The sequence below is a fragment of the Macaca fascicularis genome, chromosome 7 (assembly GCF_037993035.2).
Source record: "Macaca fascicularis isolate 582-1 chromosome 7, T2T-MFA8v1.1".
Classification (NCBI taxonomy): domain Eukaryota; kingdom Metazoa; phylum Chordata; class Mammalia; order Primates; family Cercopithecidae; genus Macaca; species Macaca fascicularis.
Genome location: NC_088381.1, coordinates 11,183,844 through 11,205,778, shown reverse-complemented (window position 1 = coordinate 11,205,778; position 21,935 = coordinate 11,183,844). Strand labels below are relative to the sequence as shown.

The following is a 21,935-nucleotide window of genomic DNA, read 5'->3' as shown; positions in this document are numbered from 1 at the left end:
AGAGAGATCTACTCACCCCCACCAAGGTAGGTCAATGCTGTCCTACTGTTATCCTTCACTAACATGATATAGAAAGGTATCCCTTCTTGTCTCCACTCTACAAAATCCAGTGAATTCTTCTAGGCTCACTTCACCTTTCTCCTGGAATTATAGATTCTCAAGATCAGAAGGGATTTTTATGGTTATTCAATCCAGCACCTAGCTCATAGCAGGCACTTTATAAATATTTGTGAATGAATTAATGAGCTACACTTCTCTGAGAAACTCCACCCGGGATGCTCTTTTTGATCATATCTACTGAAAATATATCCATGCATCAAAAGTAGAGGCTAAATAGACTTCCCTGAACTACTCACTGTGGAAAAACTTCGGTTCCACTTTTCAAAGAAATAAGAAAAGCCATTTGAAGGGTGGTGTTGATTATTATAATTCACCAAGTATGAACACTTATAACAATTGTTTCAAATGGTTAGAATTGGCCATGGAGGGTACCCTGGTTCAGTGAGGCCCACAGCAATTAATTAAGAATTTTAGACCAGGGAGCTCTCAGTTAAGAGCATTCACTCTTGCTAATTCTTTTTTTGTGTATGTGCTTTTTTACCTTTTTTATCTTTTATTTTAGGTTTGGGAGTACATGTGAAGATTTGTTGCATAGGATAACATGTGTCATGGGGGTTTGTTGTATGTATTATTTCGTCACCCAGTATTAAGTCCAGTACCCAATAGTTTTTTCTGCTCTTCTCTCTCCTCCTATGGGTAGATAACTAATGGGCCTAATACCTGAGTGATGTTGTTTCCTTCTTTGTATTCACAAGTTATCATTTAGCTCCCATTTATAAGTGAGCACATGTGGTATTTGGTTTCCTCTTCTTGCATCAGTTTGCTAAGGATAATAGCTTCCAGCTCCATCTATGTTCCCAAAAAAGATAGCTCTCATTCTTTTTTTACAGCTGCATAGTATTCCATGGTGTATATGTACCACATTTTCTTTATCCAATCTGTCATTGATGGACATTTAGGTTGATTCCACATCTTTGCTATTGTGACTAGTGCTGCGGTGAATATTCGTGTGCATGAGTATTTATGGTAGAATGATTTACATTCGTCTGGGTATATACCCAGTAATGGGATTGCTGGGTCTAATGGTACTTCTGTTTTTAGCTCTTTGAGGAATCCCCACGCTGCTTTTCACAATGGTTGAACTAATTACACTCCCACCAACAGTGTGTAAGTGTTCCCGTTTCTCCACAACCTTGCCAGCATCTGCTATTTTCTGACTTTTTATGTAATAGCCATTCTGACTGGTGTGAGATGGTATCGGTATCTCATCGTGGTTTTGATTCGCATTTCTCTAATGATCAATGATATTTGGCTTTTTCATATGCTTGTTGGCCGCAAGTATGTCTTCTTTTGAAAAGTGTCTTTTTGTGTCCTTTGCCCACATTTTAATGGGGTTGTTTGTTTTTCTCTCATAAATTTGTTTAAGTTCCTTGCAGATGCTGGATATTAGACTTTATCAAATGCATAGGTTGCAAATATTTTCTCCTATTTTGTAGGTTGTCTGTTTACTCAGTTGATAGTTTCTTTTGCTGTGCGGAAGCTCTTTAGTTAGATCCCACGTCAATTTTTGCTTTTGTTACGATTGCTTTTGGTGTCTTTGTCATGAAATCTTTGCCCGTTTCTACATCCATGATGGTATTGCCTAAATTGGCAGAAAGAGAGGACAGATACGAAGTAAGGAATGCCCACCAAAGACGTGACTACATGGAAGTCATTGTGTCTTCTTGAAGGAAAAAGTGGGAACTTACTTAACAGGGTTCTTTGTGGACTATGGGCAACAAGAGGGTATGATCTTATGTCCTGTAGAGCTTAGTGATTAATAGTTTCTGGAGAAAGACATCCTAGGTTCAAATCCTGCCTCTGCCCCTGTGAACAAGCTGCTATGCCCCAGTTTTCTCCTGTATAGAATGAGGGAAATAACATTACCTTAGAGGATTTTTAGAGAAAAATAAAAGCATCAATAAAGCATTAAGCACTGTACCTGCCACATGGTAACTTTTCATGAAATGTGAGACAAATAATTATTTATTTTATGAAGGAAAACAACAGGCTGTAAAAGAAGTTTCTCACTTTCTGAAATATATATATCTTCCTTTTGGCAGGGGCAGGGAGTAAGGTTTAGGAAGAGAAATGGGTATTTTTCCAGAGGGAGATAGTGAGAATGAATAAATGATTTTGTGACTCATGGGGCATGAGGTCGTATGACAAAGTTTCATGTAGCTTCCCACTGAGGTAGCTCACTGCTGCACAAACAGCGTGGAAGTCTTCGGGCGTGGGGCTAATGAAAAGTGAGAACGGGTCGCTTGGAGGCTGAAGCTAGAGGTGCCGGCAGAACACTTAGGCTAGGAATCCTATGGATAGTGGAGAAAAGGAGAACTAGGACAACCCCTGGGTATGGAAATATGGAGGGAAGAAAGTCAAACTTATTTTTGTAGACTAGTGGCCCAAATACCTGAGGTGGAGTGTTTCTCAGTGACCACGGGATTGGCTCAGAGTAAAGAGTTGACGGGGCAAGGGAATGTAAGTTGAAGAGAGGTGTTGTTGAAATGCAGGAGCAATCGCATGGGTTTAAGGGCCTGAGCAGCTTTCATATTGCTCTTCTATTGAGGTTCAAAGATGGAGGTCTGGAGAGGAGGGCCAGTATAGGCAGAAATTGCCTGCCCCATTTTATAGAATGTGTTCCTCTTGGAATATGCTCTGGGCAGTTCCAGGAGTTCTGAGCAAGGCATACATGACGAAGTTCATGTTTAGTTACTCACATTCTGAAGTCACTGACACCTATTAGTCCATCTTGTCCTTGAGGAAAGACTACTTTGCAAGCTTTGCCTGTGTCTTTCTGTGAGAAGCCAGAAGAGCAACAGGTGTCATTGTTGGCTTCATGAGAGAGGTCATTTTGCTGGGTGAGAGATTATAGGTAAAAATAGAAGCCCCAATGTAGTCTCCTGGGCAAATGACTTATTCATGGGTTCTAAATTATTGAGGTCATTGAAGAGAGTGCTATTTTCAACCTTTGAGAAAGGAAAGAACAGGGTGAACTGGGCTTTAGGGAGGACTGTGTCTCATAGGGCAAAAGGCAATGGTGTAAGCAGGGGCTGAAAAGAAAGGTAGGGGTCAGTGCATGCACCCTGAGAGGGGCATGTGCTCAGTGCATGACCCTCAGAAGTCTTCTGTGTATAGATGGGTATGCCTCATTTGCGACCAGCCAGCCACTTGGAAGGAGACTTTAGAGAGCTGAATTGGCAATGTAGGCAGATTTCTTAGCTAGAGCCATTTTCCAGAGAGCCAGGGAGAACTCTGTGCCACAAAATGCTATTCCCACCTTTTGTCATTCCTTCAGAGCTTAAAGGCTTTGTTTTTCTCTTGAAATGTAAATGTCCCCCGGGAGATTCCACACATTGATGGTTTATCAGCTGCCACCTCAATTATTGGTGAACACCTTTGCAGGAAAAAGAATCCATAGTTGATTGAGAGCAAAAATGGGGTGTAGAATAATGCTTAGGGTGGGAGTAAGGGAGGACAGTTACAGTGGATGAAGCGCCTGGGCTGTAGAAATGTAGGAATGAAGACCCTGAGAAAGTAGAGAAAAATTAACAATGGCAAACTATGTTTGTATTGGGCTCAGAACATGATACCCCAAAGCATGGTGCTTTGGCGTGCTGAGTACTTTGAACTGAAGAAAATTGGAAAGGCCTCAGAACCAAGGTCTTTCCCATCTTCTCCCATCCTCCTGTCTCCTGCTTCTCTTTCTTCCCCAAAGTGAGTCACAGAACCACACTTCCCCTTCCCCTTCCCCAAGGTGGGTCATATAAACTAGAACTCTTCTTTCCCAAAGCAACCCATAAAACCTAGAAAAGGCCATTCTCTCCCTTCTTCCTTGAAGACCCTCATTCCAGAGGGACCCCGTCCCAGGAGGAAGAAATGCTACACACAGAGGCCAAAAGAAGAAGCTGAACGGACAGGTCTTGCTTGCTTTCCCCCTCAATCTGTTGCTCTCGGATTATACCCTTTCTGTCCAATCACATTTTTATACAGCTGCCCATTCTTCATCAGTCCCAAGCATAAAAACAGAAAGTTCTTCCTGGTCTTTGGCTCTTCATTTCTGAAGCCTCCCATGTCATGTAACACTTTGGTTAAACAAATGTGTTATGACTTTCTCTAGTTAACCTGTATTTTTCTTATAGGAATATTGGCCGTGACCCTTATGATGGGTGAGGAATAGTATCACAATTTCCTGTTCTTACATTTGAAAACAATATTTCTGCTGCACTATTTCTGACCTCCTTCAGGAATTCTAGATTATTTCCTCTTCAATCCATTTTTTAATCCCTTATAACAACTTCTCACCCAGATTTGATCCATAAGTATTTATAAATAGCCTATACTTTGCTGGTTCTTTCATTTAATATTCTTTAATTCTTCTTCCTTGGTGGCTTCTGCCCATTTAGCATTCTTTTTGGCTTCCCAGTGTTTAAGTCTCATTTCTCAAAGTGGGAAATCCCTAAACTTGTGAGGCAGAGCTTACCTGCCACTATAGAAGCTTCCTTGTAGCTATGAGTAAGCCCTAACCTACTCCACCCCAGACATGAGCCTCCACCTCAGGTGAGTCTCCACCCATTCCAGCCACGAAATTAGAGGCTGGTGACCCAAGAAAGCAGGGAGGCTACTGGACCCCTGCTGGGGAGAATGGAGGCAGCTACCTCCAGTTTCTATTGGCAGCATCCTGAGTCCCACATCATGGCATCAGCAGAATGTAGCATCTATGGTATCTGTGCCCTTTGTGCCTGTGGTGTCTTCATGGGATCAGCTCTGTGGTCTGCCCATCTATTCCTCCTAGGCATTTTATGAGCTAGCCAATATCCTCTTAACAAAATCCAATTCTGCTTAAATTGAAAAGGGTTTGTATCTATTATGAGTCATTTAGCATTCTAATGGTTTACTTATTTTACACAAACCTTTTTCTATGTCACAGCACTTTACAAATATTAATCATTTCATTCAACTCAAATACCAAGTCTCTGGAGTAGAAAATATTATCCCCATATTATACAAAAGGAAAGCAAGGTTCAGAGAGGATACTTAGTTTGCCTTAGATAACTCAGTTGGTAAGTGCAGAACTGGTATTCAAACCCAGGATGTCCATGCTCTTAACCATTCTTTTCCCCTGACCCCCAGAGAGGTCTTTCCCCATTATCTTCTCTTGCAAATTCCCCCTCCCCACCACTTCTCTCTGCCTTCATGCTTGGGCATTCCCTATACTGTAATGAACCATAAGGGCCTGTGTCTCAGACATGCCCGGGTACTTTACCAATTTAAAAATCGAGGTCATTAAGAAAAAGGGTAGGTGTTTTCCTCCTAAGACCTGAAAACACTTCATTGCAATTATGAGAAACAATTTCTTTCAAAAAATCTCAATGTTTGCCTTAACTAAGTAACTGCAGGAATGCTAAGAAGGATTTACGTCATTTGGGGAACAACAAGGCCAAAAGAAATATTGCTAATAATTCAAGACAATATATGAGCTCCTTCCCTGTGTGCAACAGCCTATGTTGAAATTTTGAGCAGTCAGTGATGTCTGTGTAGGATACTGAGAAGAAATTTATGGTAAATATCAATGCTGGTCCTGATAGTTTTTATAGTTTGTGATGTCTATTTTTGTATGTCTCCTTCTAAGTCTTTTGCCTTTATGTTGCTTTGCTCATGATCTGGAACACTATACTAACTGGCATCCAAGCGTACACACCTGTCACTGGGTGGGGAACCAAGCAAGGAGAACTGTGGTCCCAAAGACCTAGCAGTGTTCTGTTGCCATTTGTTTCTTCTAGGTCTGTCAAAACTTACTAATAACACAAGTCTTCCTGCTGGCTATTGCTAAGTGTCCATGATCCCCTCTGAAGGGGATAAAAGCAACCCAGTTACATTCTACTTAGGTCACATATACCCTTGAGATATTTGCTGAAAGATCTAGTATGTGAAGATACTATAAATGAAAGGGAACAGTCAAGAACTGAACAAGAGAAAAAAGGTCATACATAGCAGTGGGAAAAATTATCAGATGGTGAAAGCAGGAAGGCACAAATATTGTACCAAGAGAGGCTATGGATTATCCTTGGCTCTTTAAAAAAATATATACAAGCAGCTGCCAGTTAGAAATGACAGGGCAACCCAGCTTCAAAGCAGTACTGTAGATATCCCATTATGCCATCTGAGTGGGCACTAATATGCTAAAGATTTAGAAGAAGAGCTAAGAGGACTAGGAAGAGAGAAGAGAAAAAGAGAAGAAAATTGAATTAGGCATATCTCCAATGCTATATGCTTTTCAAACTTCCTAAAGACTATAAAATGTGTTTAAATTAACAAAAATGCCCACAATGCTTAGTCAATATACAAATGAACAAAAATTATAGACTCAGATATTCTGCAAGGTGAGGAAATACTTTGAGCCAAAGGAGCTTGCAGCCAACAGACAGAACTGGGTGGCATTCTTAAGAGTCTTCCCTTTTATCTCCCCTAGTCAGGGAGTTCAGCCTGGTGATTGTAGGGGAAGAGAAGAACCAGATTCTTTGCAGTTCTCCTCACCTCCAGACTGACCTACACTTCCCCATACTGAGTCACCCTCTCCAGGCTTGTGATATTGGGTAATTCCCAGTAGGATATCACTAAGGGACACATGGATCTCAGAAGATTGTCACTTAGGCACAACAGGGCTGGAAATAAGGTCTATTCCTACCAGAAAGACTGGCAAAACCTCATAATTCATAGTGTATAAGGTACAGTACTCAGAAAGGCCTTGCCTCAGTAGTGGGGAATAATGGGTCCCTGATTAAATGCTTCTCTAGTCCCACCTAACAAATCTTAAAAGGAAGACCTGAAAGGATCAAACTGGTTTTAAGTAATTTAACCATATCCTAGAAAATAGCTGAAGAATGTTTACAGAAACACAAAAACATTCAAAACCCAATAAGGTAAAATTTGCAATGGCTGACATCAAATTAAAAATTACCAGTCATACAAAGAGGGAAAAAGTATCACCCAAAATGGGAGGGGGAAAATCAATCAAATAAAACTGACTTAGAACTAACACATGGACAGGTGTGGTGGCTCATGCCTGTAATCCCAGCACTTTGGGAGGCCAAGGTGGAAGGATCACTTGAACCTAGGAGTTTGAGACCTTCCTGTGCAACAGGGTGAGACCAAGTCTCTACAAAAAAAGAAAAAAATTACCTGGGCATGGTGGTATGTGCCTGTAGTCTCAACTACGTGGGAGGCCAAGGGAGGAGAATCACTTGAGACCAGGAGTTCAAGGCTACAGTGGACCATAATTGCACCACTGTACTCCAGCCCAACTGACAGAATGAGACCTTGTCTCTTAAAAAAAACCAATAGAATTGACACAAGTTTTAGAATTAGCAGACAAAGACATTAAAACAATTATGTTTAGGCCGGGCGCAGTGGCTCGCGCCTGTAATCCCAGCACTTTGGGAGGCCAAGGCGGGCGGATCACGAGGTCAGGAAATCGAGACCATACTGGCTAACATGGTAAAATCCCATCTCTACTAAAAAATACAAAAAATTAGCCAGGCATGGTGGCACGTGCCTGTTGTCCCAGCTACTCGGGAGGCTGAGGTAGGAGAATCACTTGAATCTGGGAGGCGGAGGTTGCAGTGAGCCGAGATCATGCCACTGCACTTCAGCTTGGGCAACAGAGTGAGACTTCATGTCGAAAAAGAAAAGGTTCAAAAAGCTAGAGGAAAGAATTGAACATGTAAAGTGAAGACATGGAGGATATTTTTTAAAAGCCCAAGTTGAACTTCTAGAGATGAAGTCTACAATGAGATTTAAAATACACTGGGTAGAATTAATGGCAGATTAGATGTCACAGGAAAAAAAAACAAACAAAAAAAAACCTAGGAAACTTGAAGATATAGCAATTAAAACCATTTACAATGAAAAACACAGAGAAAAATAGTCTAAATAAATAAATAAACAAGCATCAGGGTTTTGGGGAGCACCTTTAATCAGTCTGAGAAGTATGTAATTGGAATCTCAAAAGAAGTGGTTAAAGGGGTGGAAAAAGTTATATTTGAAGAAAAAAATAGCAAAAAGTTTCCAGATTTGATGAAAACTATAAACCCAAATATCCAAGAAACTAAAGAACTCCAAGCACAAGAAACATTAAGAAAACTATATATCATAATCAAATTGCTCAAAACCAATGATAAAGAAAACAATCTTAAAAGAATCCAGAGAAAAACTTACACTATGAGGCTGGGCATGGTGGCTCATGCCTGTAATCCCAACATTTTGGGAGTTTAGGGCAGGTGGATCACTTGAGCCCAAGAGTTCAACACCAGCCTGGGCAACATGGCAAAACCCTGTATTTACTAAAAAAAGAAAAAAAATTTTAGCTGGCCATAGTCATGCTCATGTGAAGTCCCAGCTTCTAGGAGGCTGAGGTGGAGGAATCACCTGAGCCTGAGAAGTTGAAGCTACAGTGAACTGTGATCATGCCACTGCACTCCAGACAGGGAAGGGAGGGAGGGAGGGAGGGAGGGAGGGAGGGAGGGAGGGAAAGAGAGGAAGGAAGGGAGAGAAAGAGAGGAAGGAAGGGAGAGAAAGAGGAAGGAAGGGAGAGAGAGAGAGGAAGGAAGGGAGAGAAAGAGGAAGGAAGGGAGAGAAAGAGAGGAAGGAAGGAAGGAAAAGAAAGGGAGAGAGAGAGAAAGAAAAAATTACATGCAGAGTAACAAAGTAGGAATGACAAGTGATTTCTTTTCAATAACAATACAAGTGAGAACACAGTGGAGCAACATCATTTAAGAAATGAAAGTAGAAAGCTCTCAACGTGTAGACTTCTATACTCAATGAAAATATCCTTCGAAAATGAAAGTAAAATAAAGGTCTTTTCAGACACAGAAAAGCTGAAAATAATAACCAGCAGACCTGTCTACAAGAAATGTAGTGAAAGTCCACTGTATTAGTCTGTTCTCACACTGCTAATAAAGACATACCCGAGACTGGGTAATTTACAAAGGAAAGGAGTTTAATAGACTCACAGTTCCACATGGCTGGGGAGGCCTCACAATCATGGCAGAAGGCAAGGGAGGAACAGAGGCGTGTCTTACACGACTGCAGGCAAGAGAGCTTGTGCAGGGGAACTGCCCTTTATAAAACCATCAGATCTTGTGAGACTTACTATCATGAGACTAAAACAGGTAAAACCCATCCCCATGATTCAATTACCTCCTACCAGGTCCCTCCCATGACATGTGGGGATTATGGGAGCTACAATCCAAAATGTGATTTGGGTGGAGGCACAGCCAAATCATATCATCCATCAAGTAGAAGAAAAATGCTACTTAATGGAAGTAGGAATACACACAAAGAAATGAAGAGCACTGGAAATGATAACTACATATGTAAATATGTAAGATTTGTTTCTTATCATTTAAATATTTTAAAAAGATAATCATACTGGTTTGCTAAGGCTGCCAACAAAATACCACAGTCTGGGTGGCTTAAATGACAGCAATTTATGTTCTCACAATTCTAGAGGATAGAAGTCCAAGATGAAGGTGTCAGCAGGTTTGGTTTCTTCGGAGGCCTCTGCTTATAGACAGCCACCTTCTTGCTGTTTCCTGTGTATGTATGCATCCCTAGTATCTCTGTGTCCAAATTTTTTCTTCATATAAGGACATCAGTCCAACTGGATTAGGACCCACTTTAATGGTGTTGTTTGATTTTAATCACTTCTTTAAAGACCTTTTCTCCAGATACATTCTGAGGTACTCAGGATTAGGGCTTCGGCATATATATTTTTTATGGGGAAGGAGGTACACGATTCAGTCTATAACAACAATTAAATGTTTAAATACAATAATAACTATGTAGTATGGAGTTTAAAAAATATAAAGAAGAAAAAATCTATGATAAAATTGCACAAGGGCCTGTAAGAAAAAAACTATACAATTGAAAGGGTTATATACTTTATATAATACCACTTGAAGGTAGGCTATGATAAGATGCATACTATAAAATCTAAAGCAACCTCTAAAACAAACAAAACACTGTAGCTATTAAGTCAACCAAAGATATAAATGGTGCCATAAAACTACTCAACTACTCCAAACTAAAGCAAATAAAAAGAAAAACAGGAAATAAATTACAGACAGCACAAATAAAAAATAGCAAGATAGGAGATTTAAATCTGATCCTATGAATAATCACATTACATATAAATGATCTAAGCACCCGAATTAAGAGGCAGAGACTGTCAAATTGAATAAAAGAAGATCTAACTTGCTCCCTATAAGAAACTTAGCTTAAATAAAAAGGCACAAATAGGCTAAAAGTAAAAGACAGGGGAAAAATCTACTATGCTTCTCCCTATTACAAAAATCTGGAGGGGTCATATTAATATTAAACAGTAGATTTCAGATTAAAGAATATTAACAGAGACAAAGAAGATTATTTTATAATTTTAAAAGAATCGCTTAATCAAGAGGACATCACAGTCCTAAATGTTTATGTACCTAATAATAATGCTTCAACAGACATGAAACAAAAAAATTTGATAAAATTTCAAGGAGGAGAGATAAATTCACAATTATGTTGTGGATGCTAAAGAAACTCCATCTTGAAAAGTAAACCACCATGTTGGGGTCTGATTAACCTGTTCCAGGAAGCCTTCTAAGACTTCCAGTTTATCTATCGTTCCTGTGTAACAGCAGGTACTTACCATAAATCCTGCCTTTATGTCAAGTAACCTTGATGCTATCATACTTCAATTGTCCTACACATCCCTTCTGAACCACTCCTGTTCTTAATTCCCTATTAAATACATCGTTTTTTGTTTTTGTTTTTGTTTTTTTTTTTGAGACGGAGTCTCGCTCTGTCGCCCAGGCTGGAGTGCCGTGGTGCGATCTCAGCTCACTGCAAGCTCCGCCTCCTGGATTTACGCCATTCTCCTGCCTCAGCCTCCCGAGTAGCTGGGACTACAGGCGCTGCCACCACGCCCGGCTAAATTTTTTTGTATTTTTTTAGTAGAGACGGGGTTTCACCATGTTAGCCAGGATGGTCTCGATCTCCTGACCTTGTGATCCACCCGCCTCGATCCACCCACCTTGGCCTCCCAAAGTGCTGGAATTACAGGCGTGAGCCACCACCGCACCCAGCCTTAAATATGTCTTTCTAAGAAACGAGGATTCTTTAGCCTCTTCAGCCTTTTCGCTTCCTAGGTCTGTGCAAACCTGCCTTCTGTGAAAGTATAGCCCTCTCTCAATTAGTGATAGAATAAGTAGACAGAAAATCAGTAAAGATATAGAAATGTTAAACAGCATTATCAACATCTTTACCTAATTGATATTAATAGAATATGCCAACCACCTAACAATAGTGCATAGAACATTTACCAATGTAGTGCATATTCAGAGATACAAAGCAAGTCTTAATACATTTAAAATGGCTCAAACCATATGAAGTATGTTGTGAACACAAAGAAATTAGTATCAGAAAGATCTCTGGAAAATACTCAAATATTTGGGAAATAAATACGTAGTTCTAAGTAACATATAGGTTAAATAAGACATCAAAAGGGAAATTTGAAAGTATTTTTAATTGGGTGAAAATGAAAACACAGCATATAAAAATTTGTAGGTTGTCCCTAAAAATAAAACTCAGGGGAAAACTCAACTCTGAAAAGAAGAAATGTGTTAAATCAAGGCCCTCAGTTTCCACCTTAAGAAAACAGAAAATAGAGGGCAAATTTGACCCAAAATAAATTGAAGTACAGATATAATAAAAAATTAAAGTGGAAATTAATGGAATATAAAATGACCAAAAAATTAATAGCAAAATTTAACAAAACCAAAAGTGATTCTTTGAGATATCGATAGAATAGATAAACCTCTACTCAGACTTATTAGGGAAATAAAGGAGGCAGGAAGGAAGAAAGAGGGTGGTGGCGGGGAGGAATAAAAATTTAGACTTTTTAAAAATAAGAGATACTGCCTGTGTGTGTGTATGAGTGTGTGTATGTATGTGTGTGAGAATCCTTGGAAGACAAGTTGTATCTACCTGGACTGAACCATCTATCTATCCACTCGTTCATCTAATTGATCAACGATTTTATTCTAAGTATATGTCTTGTACCAATCTCTATTCCAGATGCTGAGATAGTCATGGGACAAAATATATGAGATTATTTCTCTCACAGAGCTTACGTTTTAATAGAGGGTAGGGATAGTGATTGGAAAAATTAGGGAAAAATATAATCAAATAAATCAGCCAGTATTTAAGTGGGGACTTGAACAACAAAGAGTCAGTCATGTAAAGATTTGGGGAAAAGCATGTCAGGCAAGGGAATAATCAGTACAAAGGCCCTAAGGTGAAAATAAGCATGACAAGAAAAATGGTTAGCATCACTGAAATATAGTAAACAAAGTGACTGAAAGTGACTACAACTGTGTTGTAATCATTCCCATAAATGGCTAGAAAGAAAGGCAGGGGCAAGAGCAGGAAGGGTTTTACAAGCCAGGGTAAGAAATTTGAGTTTCATTTCAAGCATGATAAGAAGTCTTTAGAAGGTTTTAGATGAGAGGAAAAGCGTGACCTTGTTAAAATTCTGAAAATATCACTGGAAAATGGAAAATGAGTTTTAGTCGGCGAAGAATAAAAGCTGGAAAACCAGTCCAGGTAAGAGATGATGATGGCTTGGAGTAAGGTGGTAGCACCAGATGGAGAGGAGAGAAGTAGACAGATTCAGGATGTGTACTGGAGGTACTTACATATCTCTATGATGTATTCTTGTCAATCGGAAATATTTCATTGCCCCACTCTATATGTCTTATATTCATCTGACCACAGGCGGGATACAGACTTAGAAAAACATATGTGAAATCTCAGCTCTCAATGTCAAGATTCCACCTATAGAATTGATGTGTACATACAAAAAGAAAACTTCAATAAGTTTCCTTGGCAGCATTCTTTTAAAAATCCATCGTACAACCTCCATAAGGGCATCTGTCGGCGGCTCCATATGGACAGTCGTGGCGATGCAGTAGAGCCCTGTTTGTACTGCTGTTACGAAGGCTGATAGTGTCATATTTTACTTTTACTAACTGACTTTTCACTTAGGGACCCAAATCTTGGTTAAAAACAAAAACAAAAAACCCTAGGGATGCTAAAGCTACCTGTAATCTGGCCCCATCCTACTTCTCAATATTATTTCCTCCTATTCCACAGCATACTTGTCCCCATCTAATTCAATTGTCCTCTTAACCGTCCTGTCAATACATTGAACTCCTAGTAATAGCTTATGAGGAGTAAAACTCATAATAATATAGTTTCAAAACCAATAATAATGACTGTCACTTAATGAATATTTATTGTATGCCAGCCACTGTTCTTAGCACCTTACATACATTACCTTGTTCATTCTTTGAAACGATGCTATGGTGTAAGTACTAATATTATTTCCCATTTCCAGGTGAGGAAACTGAGCTTTGCTAAGTTGAATAAACTGCTCTGGGTAACATAATTAGTGGTAGACCAGGAATTCTAATTCAGATCTGTCTCCAGAGACCAAGCTTTTCACCATATCGTAGTCATTCTTACCATGCCTCTACCAGTTTTTTTTTTTTTTTTTTTTTTTGAGACAGAGTCTTACTCTGCCACCCAGGCTATAGTGCAGTGGCACGATCTCAGCTCACGGCAATCTCGACCTCCAGGGTTCAAGCAATTCTCTTGCCTCCTGCTGAGGCAAGCCTCCCGAGTAGCTGGGATTACAGGTGCATGCCACCACATCCAGCTAATTTTTGTACTTTTAGCAGAGACTGGGTTCTGCCATGATGGCCAGGCTAGTCTCAAACTCCTGACCTCAGGTGACCCACCCACCTTGGCCTCCCAAAGTGCTGGAATTATAAACATGAGCCACCGTGCCTGGCCCCCATATTTCTTCTTCATATGAATTGTTATTCCCTCTTTTCTCAAACCTCACTCATTCTTTATGACCTGAACCAAATCACACTTCTTCCATGAGCCTTCTCTGGTGACTGTGGCCTTGCTGTTCAAACTTTCATCTGAAATCCTGTTAAATTCAGAGACTACATTACTACTCAGTGTAAAAACAGGCATGTATAATCTGTATTGTGTTTGCCTTCATTTCCTGTGAGTTAGTCTCATCTCCCAAACAGGACTTGAGATACCCGCAAACTGGTAGGCTATCGCCATTCCTTGATCTCACTGAGTCATGACAATATCTGGAGAAAGGAAAGGGGCCACCTCTTCCTGTGCCTCTTTTCTAGAAATGAGGAAACTTCTTTTGTAACTCCTCCAATGGACTTTACCTCACACCTTATTAGCCAGAATTGAGTTAAATGGCCTTTCTCAAATCATGCAAGGGAACTGGAATTACCATGGTGGACTGCAGAACTGGGGGTGAGGTCATCTTCCAAGTCATCAGTGGTGATGACGAAGGAGGTGAGATCTTCAAGCACAAAAAAAAAAAAAGAAGAAGAAGAGAGAACAAATACTGCATAAACAACCAGTGTTGTTCTGGAGCTTCTTCTGCAGGCTTGTAAGTGCCTGTTGTTAAATTCAGAAATTTTTAATGCTGGTAGATAAACATAGTTGTCATCAACACTTAAATTAGGCCGGGCGCAGTGGCCCACACCTGTAATCCCAGCACTTTGGAAGGCCGAGGTGGACAGATTGCTTGAGCCTAAGGAGTTTGAAACTAGCCTGGCCAATACAGTGAGATTTCATCTCCACGAAAATTTGCCAATTGGCCAAGCATGTGCCACTGCATTCCAGCCAGGGTGACAGAGCCAAGACCCTGTCTCAAAAATACACAAAAAAGAAAATTTAAATTATATTAAGTACTTACAATAAAGTATGCTAAAGATAACACTCAAAAGTCATCACTTCCTAATGATTTTTACACATACTATTATCTATGCACTTGATGCTATTTATAGTTGTGTATATGTGTTGGGAAAATTCTATAGAACAGTGAGCTATTGCACATCTCTTCCAACTCTGTGTTCGGTGACATCACATTGGCCTTTTTTTTGTTATTTTTATTTTTTTCGAGACAGAGTCTCGCTCTATTGGCAGGCTGAAGTGCAGTGGTGTGATCCCGGCTCACTGCAACCTCCGCCTCCCGGATTCAAGCAATTCTTCTGCCTACATTGGCCTTTTGAAAAAGCTTATAGTGCAAATATTTACACCATGACAACGGTCAGATAATACAAATCATGGCCTGATTTATTGTTTTGTTGATTGTCTAGATTTAAGGTATTGATAGATAAAATGTTACTAATGCAGATTAAAATATGTAAGTATATTGTGTCTGTAGCCATTAAATTGTGAATGGCACAAAAATTATTCTTCCAGATTTCAAAAGTCATTATCTGAACCAGCAATGGCTCACATTATTGACAAATGAGTGAAGTTTCGACAGAAGTCTTCCTTATCTAACTTTCATAGTATTTAGTAACATAGATAAAAATATTGACCAACATTCAGATCACAACCACACTCATTTGCTTACTGCAACCACAGAATGGTTATGGCTGCAAGAGTTCAGAAAAAAATCAACAAAAGCATTCTGTAGAGTCAATTGGCCTTATGGAATTTACAATAAAAAGTATTGTACACTTTATTATTCATAAATTATATGTTGCATGTCCTTTGTATCAGTTAAATTTATATCTTATATATAAATACTAACATATATTAGTATATATACTATATATGGCATATAAAATTATGTATATGTATATATGTATATATGTGTAATATGTACTTTTTTCCCCAGTGAACCAGCTATTAAACATTTACCAGCACAGCACTGAGACTACCAATATATTTACTACAACATCTTTGTATTAATTTAAGTTAGTTTTGTTTGGATGCCCTTTAGAAAATATAGTGATGTGATTTTAGATGTCCTTAATAAGTTAAAAGGTAGATTGAAAATGGTGCACCAAGTGTATTTATGTGGGGGCAGGGATTTGAATGGACAACTTTGCTTTGGTTTAATTCACTGGAGACTTCGGAAAATCAGTGAGATTTATTTTATTAAATCACTGAGGTTTATTCAAGTCTGTAGCTTGAATCAATTCAAGTTCTTGGTAATAATAAGCTACACTGATGAAGGGATTTACCACAATCACATTGTTCTCTTTGATCACGATGAATCGTCCAGGATGTGGCACGTCTGAACATGTTGACCCCCGCTGAGAGGTGAGTGTTCGATAAGGGATGTGCTCAGTTCTGAGCTCACCCTAAGGGAAATGAGAAATTTCATTCATAGACTGTTTCTGCTTCCTTTTTGACTTACTTTCCCCTGGAGAGCAGATACACATTCGCCTGCTGTTCCATACTTCTATCATCTTACCCAGCGGTAGGAGGAGAGATCAGCTTTTGGCCCCTGGGAATGCATGTTAAAATTTTATTCTCTTCCCCGGCCAGACATGATTTGGATATGAGCTCTCCTTGGTAAGTGGCCCTCTGGGCTTTATTTCTGAATGATGGTTTCTTTTCTCAGTAAATGTGATATGTGTTGAAATGGGGAATAAAAAGAATAAAATGGGGAATGAAAATCAGTCAGTATGACTTTCTCCATAATCTTATTTCTCTTTATTGCTTATCACAATAGTGCTTCTTTTCTAGTTCTCAACATGGTTAAACAAATCTTGACATTTCATCTATGGTTATTTTTATGATTGTTATTGTTTTATTGATAATTATTAATACAAGGGCAATAACAGTTATTTATTGATCCTCTGCTATGCATCAAGCACTAGACCAAATACTTATAACTTCTCTAACCCCCAGAACAACTATGCTGATAATCATTTTCTCTTTAATAATAAGAAAATTGAAGTCCAAAGGTATTTAATAACCAAGGTTTTAACCACAGCCCTTCTGACTCCAAAACTCCCATTTTTTCCACTGTAGTAGGATTTTTCTCTTCCATCAATAACTCATTAGGACTGAATCCTGTTGGAGGCACATGTTGAATGATGAGAAATTGCGAAAGTTGTATTTGAGTCATTTTAGCCAAGAATCCACATTGGGACCTTCTTACTTTAAGCGTGACCTTTGCTAATGAATTCCTTAATGGCATTGATAGTCAATGTACCTTTGGTGTCCTCACCAAGATCAGGTAGAGCCAGGGCAATAAGTGTTCAGAGAAACTTCATGAAAACCCAGTGACCATCTGAGCACACAAGGACAGAGCCTTCTGTTTCATTCACTGCTGGTATTTGAGGTTCAGAAAGTATGCTGGCTTCAAACTTATAAAATATCCCATAGGTTTTTGTGCGTAGGTGGCGTCCTGTAGATATCTAGCAGCACTGGAAATGAAATGTGCCCTGTGTGATGTGGATATATTTTGTTTTCCTGGTGGAATTCCAGCCTTAGGGCCAGAAAAGGGATGCATTTGGTATAAGACCAACCAGATAAGGAGCAAGCAGCCTTTCAACAAAACAATCCTTTACTGTTACGTGACATCTTTGTTCTAAATCTCTTCATCGTGCAGTCAGAAGAAATGCAAAGGACCAACGCCTAAGCACAGGACTACTGCAACTCCTGACATACACAACTAAGTGGCATTATGCCTAGAGAGAGGGAAGCTATTGCTGGCATCCGTTTACTTCCATAGCTTGCTTCTAAATATCAGAATCAAAAACTTATGAAGAAAAGCTTTTGTCACCATTGAGATGCTCCTCAGAGATGTCTCATCCAAAAGGCGTCTCTCCAGTCCCTTTATCAGGCTGTTGAAATGATCAGTAAGGGTAGCCTTAAAATAACAGAAATATCCGTATAGGCAACAAAGCCTAAGGCAGTGTATCAAGATGTTTTCCTCATGTGCCTACCAAAAGAATGATGAAAAACTGTATACCCCGATTTCTGTAACTTATTTTTCTTTTCTTTTCTTTCTTTTTTTTTTTCCAGGCTGTCTGAAGTGCAGCCTTGATCTCTCAGCCTGAAGCAATCCTCCTGCCTCAGCCTCCTGAGCAGCTAGGTCTACAGCCATGCGCCACCATGCTTGGATAATTTTTTTTTTTTTTTCCGGATTGAGGATCTTCCTATGCTGCCCAGGCTGGTCTCAACTCCTGGGCTCAAATGATCTGCCTGCGTTAGCCTCCCAAAATGCTGGGATTACAGTCCTGAGCCACCAAGCCTGGCCCCCTGTAACTTTTAAATTTACAAGTTTGAACACACCTGTATAGTTGCAAAGCATGTGGTTTCCGTCATACCGCATATTATGTGCTTTCAAGATCTTTTCACCAAAACCTCGAAGCTCAAGATTAAGTACATTCAATGTACTGAAAATATCCACCATAGAATCTAATCGACAAACCAAATCTTCACTGTCAAACTAATATGGAAATCAGGACTATTTTGTGTCAGAGTAAAAGTAGTTTAAAAAATTCAAAGCAATTATTGAATATACATTTCCTCTTGACAATCTTCTCCCTCTGATTCCCAGTTGTGAGCAAGAGAAAGAGCTCGAGAGAAAACGGTGTGCCACCAGGATGGCATGAAGCTGCCACCTTCTTCAATACTCCTCAGCCAGCCTTTCTTGGCTTTCTTTCAGGCTGTTTCTCAGGAATGATGTGTTTCTTACTTGAATCTGTTTTTGCTCCCTCGAGCAATGGGCCTTGCTAGGGTTGGCAACGGTTAGCTGTGTGGCTTTCTTTTTACAGTGGGAGAAGCGGTGGAAGTGGAGATGCAAAAGGAGATCCTGCAACAGCAGAGGGGTTCTTGGACAGAGCATTTTTCCTCAGTTCTTCCTCCCTTCTTTCCTTTTTCCTTCTTCGCTTCCTCAGCTGATAGGAGAAAGAGGATTACCTCTTCCTCTCCTTCACTACTTGTTGCTCCTACAGCCATTAAAAACCAAAAACCTTCCCCTAACAAAGAGGGAAGAAGTCCTTCCCTATCAGCCGTACTCAGGCTGACATACAGTTTTCCTCCTTGCACTGAGGCATGAGGCAGGTGAATTTACCGTCAAGCTCATGAAAGCAGAAGTGTCAGAACCCCTCGCTTTCACAGCCTCTTCCAGGGTCTAAATACTTCTTCCAGAAGATGTGTTTATAATGCTATATAGTCTTGAAAATTTTTCAATGAAAGGTATTTTGGTATTCCCTTACCTAAAGAGGACTCCTTTCCCAAATTGTGTCAGCTTCCCATCCCTTCAGGGTTTCCAGATTTAGCAAATAAATATTCAAGACGACTTGTTAAATTTAAATTTCAGATAAACAATGATTTTTTATTATTCCAAATATTACTTGGGACATACTTTACTTTTAAAAAATATTAATTAGACAACAAAGAATTCTTCATTACTGCAAATATTGCCTGGCACATACTTACATACAAAAAATTATTTGCTGTTAATCTGAAATGTAAATGTAACTGGGCATCCTGGAGTTTGTCTGTCAGCAGCCCTGCACCCATCCAAACCAGGATTCTCCCTGTTTGGACACTGAATAGCAAGGTAAGCCTTGCTGATCCTGAACCAGATAAAGATGCCTTTGAATTTCATATTACAAACTCTTCTCAGACTATAATTTGAGACTTGGAAATATCCCTGCTGACTGATCTTATGCAACCTTATTTTTGGCACCTTTTTGCTGCAGAAACACAGATCAAAATAATTTCCCAGCTTTGTAGGAAAATGAGAAACTCTGCTTTTTCTCTAGTGAGAGACAAGTGAACTGTGAAATGTCACTGTTGTGCTTTGTGCTGGGGTCCAGCATGGGACATGTGTGTTTGGAAAGGAGGTGCAGTAAATGGCTTCAGACAAGCAACATTTAGTGAGGAAGGGGATCATGGTGGCCCAAGGGGATTTTGGTTGAGATAGGAGATACTACATACTTAGTGTTTCTCAAATGTTTTGGGCCCCAACCTATAGCAAGAAATAATTTTCCGCAGTGACCCAATACACACATCTGTATACATGTGATTGAAAGAAAGGTTTCATTAAACATTTACCATTACTTCACATACAATTACTATATGTAATGCCCACTAATTTTTCTACTCTATTTCGTTAAAAACAAGAGAATTGATTGCACTCAGTTGATTTCACAGCCAAGTAGCACACGATTATTGGTTTAAAAAACACTGCACTAGAGGCGCACTACTTGAAGTAACTCCTCAGGGAACTGGCTAAGGTGGTCTCCAACAGAAATGGAGCTTGCATCATGATGAAAACTCATGAGCTGCTTCCTTCATCGAGAAAAATCTTGCTCTGAAAACAATCATAGCTGATTTATGTTCTGGTGTCGGTTCTTTATCCTGGCATGATGGGTAACCAACAATTTGCAGATGGGCACTAGTCCCCAGATGACACTTTGAGAAGCAGTGTGCACTGCAGCACGTCACCGAAGAGATGAGACAAACCCATGGAGTGAGGGTCTAAGCAGCACAAAAGAGCAGATGATGAGCGACACTTGTAATGCCCAAGAAGACTCATTGCTGAGACCAGGGGCCTGCTTTGGAGAAGGTATAGACACTTTTCCAGGGGTCCTACATTACTTGAGAAGGAAATTCCTCTCAGACAACCTGCACAACAACAGCAATTTAATTCCTGCATGCAAAGGAAAGGATCAGTGACAGTATGAAAATTTGACTGCAAAGAATTAAATTGGTTACTCTCACCCTGAAAAAAGTAAACTCTGTCTCTCACTCTCTGTAATGTCTATGTCAAACCCTCTCCTTTCTCCTCAAATCGCCAGTTCCGTCATCTGGTCTCCTTACTCCAACTTAGTGACCTCGACTTGCACTTCACAGAGAAAACAGAAGCCATCAGAAGGGAGTTCCTTCATCTTTTCTCTGCCAAACCTACCAGTCTATCAGCACTACTCTCAACCTCCCTCCCCAAAGCATATACTGTGTGTTGACAAGGGGAGTGATGGGAACCTCCATTACCCCAACAATGGGGGCCTACACTCCCTTACATTTTGTATGCAAACTCTGGATTATACTGCTGTGTTCAATAGTCAGGGAAAAGACAAGCAAGCAACACTTAAAAAAATAGGTCCATAGGTCCATTTTGGCTGCTAAACAGTCTTATTCTAATTGCACTCTAAATCTCTGCATGTGAGAAGAAAAGAATATGAAACCACGAGGCCCTATCTCTCTTTAAGTATATAAATACTTTAGCCACTCTTCAAAAATTGTCTCTATATCATATTGATTGGTAGAAAACTATCAAATGCTAATCCTCCCGTTTGTGATCAGCTCCTATTCTGCCTGATGTCTCAGGCACTTAACCCTTCAGGTCTTTCTCTCCCACATCATCAATCATTCCCTCTCTACCAGAGCTTTTCCCAGGCATTCTAACATGCTGAGGTATGTCCATCTTTCTAAAAAATGTCTTTGTTTATTCCACATCCCCTCCAGTTACTGCACCCTCTATTCTTCACAGATTAGTTTCTCTAAAGAGTTGCCATCTTCACTGTATTAGTCTGCCTTCAGCACCCAAAACACATTTGTTACAAAAGTCACCAATGACTTCCACACTGCCAACTCTAATGGAGGCTTTTCGATTCTCATCTTCCTGAATCTTTTAGCTGCTTTAGACACAGTCGCTCACCCCCTTATCCTTGAAACACTCTTTGATCTTGGCTTCCCTGGATAATACACCTACCCTTTTGGCTGTTCCTCCAATCTTTCCACCATTGCTCCTTTAGCTTCTTGACTGGCTTACCATCCTCTAACTGATCTTTACCTGTTAGGAGATCTCCTCCCTCCGATCAAGAGAAAGATACCCCCTTAGTATTCCCCAACCAAGTAAATGGCAACTCCATCCACATGGTAGCTCCCTCAGCAAGTTCACTTTACTCTGTCTGCATTGCTATCACTTA

General features: G+C 39.8%; 1 long non-coding RNA gene across 1 annotated transcript; it reads left to right on the top strand.

Annotated features, from left to right (window-relative positions):
* Positions 1 to 16,120: 16,120 nt before the first annotated feature.
* LOC135971636 (uncharacterized) lies at positions 16,121 to 20,075 on the top strand. Its single transcript, XR_010587880.1, has 2 exons — positions 16,121 to 16,554; positions 18,016 to 20,075. It is a non-coding gene; the product is annotated as an uncharacterized lncRNA (long non-coding RNA).
* The last annotated feature ends 1,860 nt before the right edge of the window (positions 20,076 to 21,935 follow it).